This window comes from Ostrea edulis, chromosome 2, assembly GCF_947568905.1.
Source record: "Ostrea edulis chromosome 2, xbOstEdul1.1, whole genome shotgun sequence".
NCBI lineage: Eukaryota > Metazoa > Mollusca > Bivalvia > Ostreida > Ostreidae > Ostrea > Ostrea edulis.
The window spans coordinates 66,041,332-66,053,228 of record NC_079165.1 but is presented as its reverse complement, the minus strand read 5'-3'; the positions used below and the strand labels follow the sequence as shown (position 1 = coordinate 66,053,228).

The window sequence follows — 11,897 nt, the reverse complement described above, 5'->3', positions numbered from 1 at the left end:
CAGTTTCTAAAGGGGAAACGTCAGTACCACTCATCAAACATTCACAAGACAAACTTTAGGTGTGAAAAGGAGGATTCCACTGCCAACGATGCCTTAATAAGATTGGATCATCAATTCTTAATACGGGTAAAAAACCCATTCCTTCTTCCTAAATACCATGAAAGATCCAAGGATTGCTGATTAACACTTGACACCATTCACATGTAGATCTCAGGTCTCATGTATATGCAAGACTATATGGTTAAATTTTTAAAAATATCAAACTGATATCTGATTAACAATACTATAAAATGTTACATCATGTATTTAAAAAAAAATCAAAAATAATTTTAATCTTTTACACTTGAATGTAATTTAATCTCTGACTAATCAGCCATTTGACTGAGGCTCATATTTTCAACAGAAGTCTGTACAACATTCATTTAACGCAGCTTACAAAGAGTAATTAGCATGTTTTCTGTAAAATAACAACATATAATATTTCTGAGTAATTAGCATGTTTTCTGTAAATTAACAACATATAATATTTCAGAGTAATTAGCATGTTTTCTGTAAATTAACAACATATAATATTTCATTTTCTATGTAGTTTTGGTGTTATTTACCTATGATAATTTTAAGTAAATATTTTCTGAAAGGTTAGACTGTGAAGTTTCTAAAAAGGACATTCAAAAAATTATTTCTGTTGCCATGGCAACAAACACTGAGTAATGCTGTGGAAATTCATCTTGAAAGCTGTATTTCAAGCTTCTTCTAGATATGAAATGGTGATATCAGATGATAAAATCAGAACAATGTTATCAAATATGGAAAATGTTGTGGGAACACTTTTTATGAAACAAGATATTCCAGAGATAATTCTGTTGCCATAGATATAGTGGCTAGTTTGTACAATGTTTGTGTTCTCATACTTCTGTTGATTTATTGTGAACTTGAGACAGAGTCCAACTACTATCACAAAAATAAGTATATTTTTTTGTCCCAATGTCATAGACCATTTATTATAATGGGACAATTAAATTGTCAAAGTCATGATAAAATGCCATTACAGAAATTCTAATAAGAAAAGATGGGTCAAATTGTGTAAAGTTTCCAATGAAAATGAGAACTTCCTCTCTTTTTAATCACCAAAGTATGGAACAGAATAAAACAGAACACCTTTATAACATTTATACAATACTACAATGAACGGTTTCGTAAGCCAGTGATAACAATCGGCATCATTTTCCAAAAATTAACATTTTTTTTATTAACTGCAATACAAACAACAATATCCACTTTTGTTATCAAAACCTAATTAATCTGATTTTACGATTTTTCACCCAACTATACAACAATGGCACAATATAATTAACAGCAAACTAATGCAGGATATTGATGTGATGTCAAATTCAATCTAAATAAAAATATAATACTAATACCATAAATTTTATTAAGAAGTTTACTTTCGTATTTGCTGATTTTTCCCTATTGTTGAATATCATACAACCCTTAGTTTTAGACTTGAAATAAATCTTCAACATAGAAATGCATAGAAATGTGTATCTGCCATGTACGGGGGTTATCGGTAATATGTGCTAGGTACATCTACTCTACATAAATAATGTTAATTTTGCAAGTACATGTAAATGAGGAACGTTTTTAAAATATGTCATCGATATGTCATGCAGTGAGTGGTCTCTGCAGTAAGAAAGATATCAGCTGCTAGTACGTCACATTCAATGAATGATCATGATTTATGGGTATAATCTGAAATAAACAGAAAAATCTCCTACTTCTGCTGTACAATCAACTGATACAAAAGAATTATCTTCACCTGTTTAACAACAAAGATTCCATCAAATTTTAATATCTGTGGAAATATCATATGTATAGTCATCGCCCTGCAGGTATCAAATATCGCATCTCAAATGATGAGGCAATTACTAGACTATATATAGATAAGTTTATTCCAATTTTGGGCCCAGAGGGCATAACAGTAAGACAGTTTATAAAGAAGTTCAAAAAAGGAGATATATATATATATATATATATATATATATACACACACATAATATCAATGTTGAACCCACAGGTCTGGATACATATGTACACTATTATAGCTGTAACCAGGTCATGAGATGATACTATTAGTTACACAGAACTTTAGTTAGTGACCTGATACGGAAAAATACACCTTTGTGTGAAAAGAAAACCTGTTCGCCTCGCCCGATGCTGATTTTATTTTCACACAATGTATTTTTCTGTATCAGATAGGTTACTAACTAACTGTGTAACGAATTTATCACGTCGAAGACCTCTAACTGTAACTGTATATGTGCGGGTCTATATCATACAACTTATAGCTTCGCCAATTTTTTCATGGCTGCAAGTCAAACTCAACAATATATTACTCACTCAATACGGATTTTTCTTGCATGATACTTTCCAAGATCTGACCAATTAGATTTCAACAATTTTGTCTGAGGCGTGATAATCATTATATATCACACATATTCATGATAATATCTCAAACTTCCTTATTTTTTAAGGAAGTAGCCAGAAATGTTAACAGGAAACTTCGATATCTGTATATCTTGTAGTTAGATGACTTGATCCCATATCCTGATAGTGAAAGTATATGAATTCACGTTTAACTTTTGCTTACTTGTTACATTTTAAAGGAACCTTTCACCAATGGCTGGGACAATCATCTGCAATCACTTTATATAGGTGAACTCACAGGGGCTAAGCCCGTTTTGACCCGAAACTCATTGTAACCATAAATCTATATTTATGGTTACAATGAGTTTCGGGTCAAAACAGGCTTAGCCCCTGTGGGTGAACCATATGGTACAAATTTTTAACCATGCAATTACTATGCACAGTGTTCAGGGCTGTGATAGACAAGGACCTGGATTCTTTAATGTGCCAATGTTCTACCGTGACATGGGACTTATCTCATCTGTAGTTGTATACAATATCTCAGAAATTACATGGAAAACCTCAGTGAATCCACAAATTGGGGAACTATTATAGGTATATACTAATTTGTAATCATCGATTGTGTATATATGTAACAATAGGTCCACCGATATTACAGAACTGCATGTAATAACAGTCAATTCCAGCCCTAACTTAAAACATCGTTTGAGTTCTCTGAAATTCAATAATTTCAATGTTCTGTAAAATCTAAACTTATTTTCATCAAAAGTTATTCATATTTTCAAATATGATGCCACAAAGTTTATGACATTTTATATTTTCCTTAAAAATTGTCAAAAATGTCAACTTTTCAGATAATTTTTCAAACAGTTCTATCTCCTAAAGTTGCAATATTCTAAGGTGTAACAGATAGATGGATGGCAAGACAGAAAGACACCTCAAAAAATGCTAATTTTTAGTGGTGAAGCCGGAAAAAGAATGTCAAACTACCTGAAAATCTAATACCAGGTACATGTGTTTAGAAAAAAATAGGATTGGTTATAATAGGAAAGCAAAAACAATAAAGATTCATAAATCTCACAAGCATTTTCCTACCATTTCTGTCCAAATCTATTAATACAATTTAAATGTGAGGTCCTTAACAATGCTATACATGCATATTTAAATCACATTGTCAAATATGATGCACTTCAAAATGCAAATATCAATCTGCCAATCAACCTAGACATTTTCTATCACATATCTTAATTGGTCATCTTGACAGCATTGAATGAGACATAAATCCAGTATAATATGGTTCATGATCAAAAATTTACACTACTGATTTTCATAATATGTGCATTATAGTCTTGTGAAATTTAATCACCACATGTACAACTAATGTTTATTTGAATATCTATCTCAGAGTATGCATGAAGTTCACATCAGAAATCGATTTCAGTTTTGGAAATACACAACATATATTTCATGAAGCATGTTAGTTCATACCCTGTGTATTTTCAGAAATGAAATTCATTTCTTATATTTACATCCTTTTATTCCTGTCAGAATTCCCAGCTGTTAAAATAGACATACTAATATCATTAAAGATTCATATGTGCATTTTCATAACTGCATTGAACATATTCAGGAGGAAATGGCTATCATTAAAGTTTGTAAAGATATTAAAGGTAAAAACAGTGGAAATGTAAATATTGATTAATAAATGTGATCTGCTTGAATGGCCACACTCTTCGAAAGCCCTCATCAAACGTCACCAGACAAGCCCTTGAATGGAACCTGCAGGGCAAAAGAAAAAAGTAGGAAGATCCGGATGGACCTGGTGCAGAAGCACGAATGAAGAAGTGAAGACTGCTGGAATGACATGGGCTGAGCTAAGGAGGATCGCCCAGAACCATGTACGTTGTAAGAGTGTGGCTGTGGCCCTATTTTCCCTGGGGAACCCAAAGGATTAAGTCAAATAAGTCAAGCAGATTTTTAACAATGTCACCTGCTCAGATTTTTAGCTCTTTAAATGCTGTCAAGATGACTCAATAAGCTATGTGATACATAATGCCCTGTTTAATTGGCAGAATTTTAAATGATATTTAAAGTTTGAAATGTATCATAATGGCAATTTAGATATGCATGTATATACTTGAGCTAATTGCTACATAGTACTGTTTATTCCAATTCTTGATTGTTTTTTTTTTTTTAATACAAATGATTTTAAGGTATTCTGAAATTCTCTTTCTGGCTCCACTATTTTTGAGTTCTCTGTAAGTTATGTTTCTATTATTTTCATATCCCTGTTTCAAACAAATTAGACATTACTCCTTAAGTAAGATGAGATAATATGAGATAAGATAATAAATCATATTGAGCATCAAATTTTTATACAATTTAAATGTTAACATTGTGTAAAACATAAGTCTATAACTATAAAGAAGTTGTTTTTTTTTACAACAATCTTGGTCCTAAAAAGTGATGTCACAACTGAAGCTAGATACTGGCTTAGTCTGAGAGGACCCTGCCAAGAACTTATTCATGTATTACATGTCCTAGTCCTTATGACACAAGAGTTCATTAATGGTTGTAATGACAAAGAGGAGTAATTTTGTTCTTTTTCCAGATCTCCATTTCTATGTTCAACTGCAGATTTAATTACATTTGTGTAAAAAATATTAACTCTTGAGTGTAAATTACTCTGTGGGGAGGGCCTCATGTCCAAATCTGACTAAAGTACAGGCCTATATTATAAATATAGGTCTGTACTTTAGTCAGATTGCTCATGACAAAAAGTTCTATATGTGCCTTTCTTTAATAATCAACTACCTTTGTATAATTTTTTGTTGAAAAAATTATCAAGATATCAAGTAACAACAAAAGACATGAAACACAAACAGATAAGCAGACACACATTATAAACTTGTTTCTCCTTTTAATAAATAACTACATTTCTGTGGAATATGAAAGCTGTATGTTGATAACTTTAAGATTTTGTATCACACCTTTAATGGTCAACTACCTTAGTATAAAATACAAATAGTTTACATTGAAAAATATCATGTCACAATGAAAGGGATCACAGACAGACAAACAGATGGACAAAACAAAATATATAGGTGTCTTTGTTTAATCATGTGTTTTGTTGAAAGCTGAGCAAGGACATTGGTAACCTTAACCTCATGATTCCAAAATTTATAGATGTTTTCCTTCAATGGTCAACCACCTTTGTATAAACTTTAAATATGAAATCGTTTTGTTGAAAAGTATTCAAGATACTGTGTCCCAACAAAAGTGATGTCAGATGAACAGATGAATGGACAGACAATGCAATTTCTGTAGGAATTCTACATTTCAAAATGCAGGGCCCTGATTAAAAGATGTTTTTCTCTCATGGTCAGGTCCTTCTGTGTAAAATTTGAAATTGATATGAGGAAAACTATTTGAGATAGGGGATCTTGAAACACAATTTGTCATGACAGGCATAACTGTATACGAGGTGTCTCAGACTGTCTCTCTACAAAAAGTATTACAAACATTATCTATGTAACGTTTTCACTATGCACTTTGTAATATAATCATATGAAAAAAGTAGGACAAAGTACAAACACACGAGAAAAGGAAGCTAGATCTAGATTCATAAATTTGTGTGAAAAAGTGAAGGTAAGGTATATTAATCAATCTAATAAATCCTAGGGCAAACACCGATCCCTGGACTCACAAGAGGTGGGATCAGGTGTTAAGGAAGAACTCGAATCCCCTATTGACCAGTCACACGCGCTGTGAGCCCTAGTACTGTACCTTGAGACTTGATCTCACTGTAATCCGAGATTCCTCTGACTCTTACCCCCGCTTTTATATTTGACATGTGCGGGGGAGAGTCAGAGCGGACTCCATATTGAAAAGTGGGAATTCAGCGACACCAGCTGGTGTCGCTGCTTTACCTACCTCTTACAACTTTATTTCGCGGACCCATCTTCCAAGACGCGAGGATTCAGTTATCGGAAGATTATTCTACAAATACATCATGATTAATACGATGCTATCGCCGTTTAAACGATGGAATTTTGTGTTTACATGTGCTGACGTCATGCGCAAAGAAATCAAATGGCGAGGCGGCGACCTAATTCAAGTGATGCTCCATTTGTCGGTGTTAGGGCCGTTTAAACGGCGATAGCATCGTATTAATCATGATCTATTTATAGATTTATCTTCCGTTAACTGAATTCTCACGTCTTGGAAGATAGATCCGCGAAATAAAGTTGTAAGAGGTAGGTAAAGCAGCGACACCAGCTGGTGTTGCTGAATTCCCACTTTTCAATATGGAGTCCGCTCTGACTCTCCCCCGCACATGTCAAATATAAAAGCGGGGGTAAGAGTCAGAGGAATCTCGGATTAATCTCACTGTTGATCAGGTAAACCGAATTATAATCCGAAGTAAAAATGGGCGGCATAATAATCCAAACTCGTATATCTAAACAATAGAAACAGCTTAAAACTGTAAGAATTTATATTTTAAAAAGGTACTACTGTTATTCTTCACTAGGCCTAGTCTAAGTAACTTACAGTTTAGTTTCCTGAAGACAAGATTGTCAGTTTCCATCGCTCGTTACGATTACACATTAATTCGTACGTAGATCATACACATACTAGATAAGTCGTTCTTTAAATTCTGTTGTACAACTTTAAAAAATATCCCACGACCGGTCGTTTTTTCTTTGGTCTTTAGGAAGGTTTATATCACATATCATCAAAGGTGTGGAGAAATTTATAATATCACATATGCGATATCCAGCTATTAATATGCCACTGTTTCACAACGGAGGTAGGAAGAGCCATTCGTGCAAATGAGACAAAGACAAGATTCAACATTTTATGAAGATATAATTTGCATAATTATTTCACAAGACAATAAATAAATAAATATTTTTTCTAAATAACATTTTCCATAGCGTTTAGCAAATCACGTATTGCAAATTGAATCTTTATTAGTCACCGTGGACCATCGTGACCATGATGAAACGATTCAGTAACGTACCTGCATGGGTTCTGGACAGATTGTTGAAGCGATCAGTCCAATTATTTTTGTCAAAAACAACATAAATGAGAGTTTACTTTGTCTAAAACATATCGCATAGAACGCACACACATATTAAGAAACAGAATATGCCCCATACTTTGAATGAGAGTAGAACAGCCATTCTACGGAATTGGTGCTCTCATCAATTGAATTATTAAAGAGAGCAATAATTGAATTAATGCGCGCATTAAATCAATTATTGCTCTCATTAATTCAATTGATGCGCGCATTAATTCAATTGATGAGAGCAATAATTGAATTGAAGCGCGCATAATTCATTTAAAGAGAGTAATAATTGAATTGATAATATCTTCAAATAATTAAAGATATCTTCAATTATTTGAGTTTATGTTAATTTGGCACTCCATATGTCTGTAAATGATAAAGTATCGGGAGAACTCGTACCCAGGAGAACCCGTACCCAGGAGAACTCGTACCCAGAAAGGGTACGAGTTCTCCTGGAGAAGTCGTACCCATCAATATCTGGGTACGATCGAGTTCTCCTGGAGAAAAACTTTGTCATTATTGTCATATAAATTCTGGTAAGAGTTCTCCTGGAGAAAAAATGACGGAAATGACAAAGTTTTTTCTGTAGGAGAACTCGTACCCAGATTTATCCGATAAAATGACTGGTTTTTTTCTCCGGGAGAACTCGTACCCAGATTTTTATAATACAATTGACAATTTTTTTATTAGGAGAACTCGTACCCACATTTCTATTTGATGGATACGACTTCTCTTTTTATATTCTTGTGACACGTTATCATGGTTCTTTCTTAAATTATTTCAAACCTTGAATTCAGCTCATGAAGCAAACATCCGTGCGAATTTTCTTAGGTACTCGATATCAAACATGAGTGTTTGAGAAAAGTAAAGTATAGAAATCTATTCGTTAACTTTCTTTCGCATTCTTTCTCAACTGTGTAGGAGCTTCTCGTCAATGAAACGATTAACAAAAACGCAGTCAATCAGAATCGTTGGCACAACGAAAATGAAATTATGTAGAAACCATATAGTTACTTGTAATTACAGGTAAATCTGCGTGTACCTCGGTAACTTTTCTTAATTAGCACCCATTCGTTCAATGCTCTTCTTTGTTTCGTCGTCTGACAGTGAAGAAGTTTGTTCTCTACTTCAATAACCGAAATAGGAGTATTATTATTATTATTACTCCTATCATACTATATACAGTGGCGGATTTAGAAGGGGCGCAGCCCCCACCCCCACATATTTTCTTCAAGGTAAATCGCGGTATCTTGTTTCGGAAAAAGTACTAAACGATAAAAGAAGCAATAATTTCTTCCACTCCCGGAGAAATAAATGACAAAATCCTTTGATTTCTTGAATTACTTTATTAGGAGAACCTAATTTTTTCCAAAAAAACCTTAAAATTTGGGTCATTTTATTCATTTTACCTTATTAAAATGATAGAAAATAGTACAAAATGACTTAATAGGAGAAATATTTCAAGCCCCATAAAATCTGTAAAATCCAGGAGCTTTCGGGGTCTTCGCCCCCTAGACCCCCACCAGGGCTTCGCCCTAGAGCCACTGCCTCATAAGGTGGCGCCCCCGTAACCACAATTCTTGAATCCGCCCCTGATATACACAAAAATTGCTCACCTTGTGCCAAAACCCTGTAGTTTCAGCAAGGAATGGCGCCAAAAATAGGATTCCTTTGTTATATAAAGCCATCAAAGTTGAATGCATGAACTCATTTATTGGTGTATTTATGGAAATCAATTCACTTTAGATAGGATATATCATTTCTAGCAAAGAAAGGACATCATAGAGAATACATTCTAAATCATTTAAAGGTGCATGGCCATAAGCTGTTAAAGTGATGGCAACTCTCAGTGGCATGAGAATACATATTAATGAATACTAACAGATGACTAAAAACCTTTAATTTATACAAAAACAAGAGAAACGTAATAAAAATACGTTAGATAACCTCTTTTAGTGTAAAGAAATATATAAGGAAGAATTATCACCTGCATATGGTGTTTATATCTCTCAACTGATTCGATACGCAAGAGCTTGTTCTGCGTAAGGTCAGTTTTTAAATCGAGGCAAGCTGCTGACAAACAAGTTGATGGTAATGGGGTTTCAACAGTCTCGATTGAAGTCAGCTTTTTCACAAATTCTATGGTCGTTATAACGATCTAGTTCGTCAATACAACCTATCATTTGGGTCAAATGTTGTCTGACGTGTTTCATACCGATTGTTTGGTCGTTCTTGGCACACTGATTTTGACTATGGATGACTCCGTTTACCTGATCAGTTATGGGGCTCACGGCGGGTGTGACTGGTCGACAGGGGATGTTTACTCCTCCTAGGCGCCTGATCCCACCTCTTGTGTGTTCAGGGGTCCGTTTTGCCCAACTATCTATTTTGTATTGCTTAATTGATCACTGTTCGTTATCTTCACCTTTCATAGCCTTGCATGCAAATATGGCACGCCTGTTGTTTTTTTTTACATTTATTCCTCTTTAAAGATATCTCATAAACTCTTTAAAGATATCTCATAAATTTTCTATTATAAGGCATCTTATAAAAGTTATAAGATATCTTATAAAAGTTATGAAATATGTTTGGGGTTTTTTTCTTTGTAAGAAATTTTATTAAATATATGAGATATCTTATATAGTATAATATATATAGAGTCTGATAAGCTAATGGGAAACATAGGGAGCTCTCTACCATACTCATCGTGGGCATCAAATGAATGTATTGTTGTTATCTTTATACCGTGGGGATCCGGGTTAGAACAGATCCTCAGTATTCCCTTGCTTGTCGTAAGAGGCGACTAAATTGGGCTGTCCTTCGGATGAGACCGCAAAAACCGAGGCCCCGCGTCACAGCAGGTGTGACACGAAAAAGATCCCTCCTTGCTCAAAGCCCGTAAGAGCCGAGCATAGGCCTTATAATTTTGCAGCCAGTTATTAGTATCTCACAAGAGGTTATCTCAAAAGCTTGCAAAATGACTTATGAAGGTGATCGGCGGAGAAATCACATATTTTAGATAAAGTTTTGGTTTTATATATGATTTATTTTTTTTGATGGGGGGGGGGGGGGGGTATGTACTGGAAGTTCATTAACAGGCCGACATTCTCAGAGGGGTATCATTCGGTGTCATTTGAAGCTAAGTACCTTTTATTATCATTAGCAAACAGATTACAGAACAAGTGCCTGTGGACATTCGGTCTGATTAAAACCAGACCTTCAATCTCGCTCAACGAGCGGACATAGAAAAAAGGGGGAGCGAGATTGAAGATCTGGTTTTAATCCAACGTCGCTAGCCAAGGGTTTACGATCCGCTTCTCTACAAATGCGGAGCCGATCGTAAACTCTTGGCTAGCGAAGATTGTGTTAATCAGACTGGTGGACATTTTGCATCGATCGTTCGTTAGCTCGTTTCAATACTTTCAGTGCTTTGATTTTTTCTCTCTACAATCCGGAGAGACAGATTTCTGAAGAAGAAAAAAGATTTGGAGAAAGTAAATGATAAAATCTTTTGATTTACTTTTATTGGAACCTACATTCTTCCAAAAACCCTTTGAATTTGCGTCATTTTATTCATTTCACCTTATTAAAAATGATCGATAGAAAATAGACTACAAAGGAGACCTATTTCAAGCGAAGCCCTATAAAATCTGTAAAATCCAAGAGCTTCCGGGGGCTTTCGGCCCCCACAAGGACTTCGCCCTGGACCCACTGGGGGCCTCAAGACGGCTCCCAGACCTTCTGCCTCATGAAGTTGCGCACCCCCCCCCCCCCCATTCCTAACCGCAATTCCTGGATCCGCTCCTGAGAGAGATCGAGATTCATTTGGTAAATAGTCTCCAAAGTGACCATGAACTTCGGCCTTTAGAGCAGATCACAGGGGCTTCTGATCCATTTTGTTCTCAATATATACATATATAAATATCTGTTCCCCTGTGAGCAGATTGAGTATTTCGACTGAGATGGGTTCAGCTGGATATTTGGATTGACGCTTTCACCGAATTTGTTTTCAGTAATTCAAAACCTTTTACTTTCATCCCATTTCTCAATTTTCTGATCAATCACTGCAGCTCACTACAACAGGACACCTTCTCAACTGGGAGTTAGTGGTCACTTGTAGTCTTTGCCCTTGGACTCAGTGGAGGGTATGTCACACTGCACTGTAGGCCAACTGCCACATTGTAAACCAATCGCTTCTCGGCTTGCCGAAAGGCCCGAGAATCTCAGTTCAGTTAAGGGTTGCCAGGAACATTACAGTGCTGTATATTTAAATGTAGCTCAGTGCACTTCGCACCATATGACGTCACAGTAAAAACCTACGTCACGACGCACAAGTTCTTACAGTTGTATCGCGGGGAAAGTGTCATAATAGTATGTCATTATTTACTACCGTTATCAAGTG

The 11,897-nt window shown here is 35.1% G+C and overlaps 1 protein-coding gene across 5 annotated transcripts in view; it reads right to left on the bottom strand.

Annotated features, from left to right (window-relative positions):
* LOC125678948 (alpha-1,6-mannosylglycoprotein 6-beta-N-acetylglucosaminyltransferase A-like) overlaps positions 1-7,058 on the bottom strand; it is a 69,517-nt gene extending 62,459 nt beyond the window's left edge. For 4 of the 5 annotated variants that reach the window (XM_048917771.2, XM_048917772.2, XM_048917773.2 and 1 more), the window contains exon 1: positions 6,976-7,058. The gene's annotated coding sequence lies outside the window, so the exon portion shown is untranslated. The remainder of the gene's footprint in view (positions 1-6,975) is intronic. The other variant, XM_056156943.1, reaches the window with a different exon arrangement.
* Positions 7,059-11,897: the final 4,839 nt, after the last annotated feature.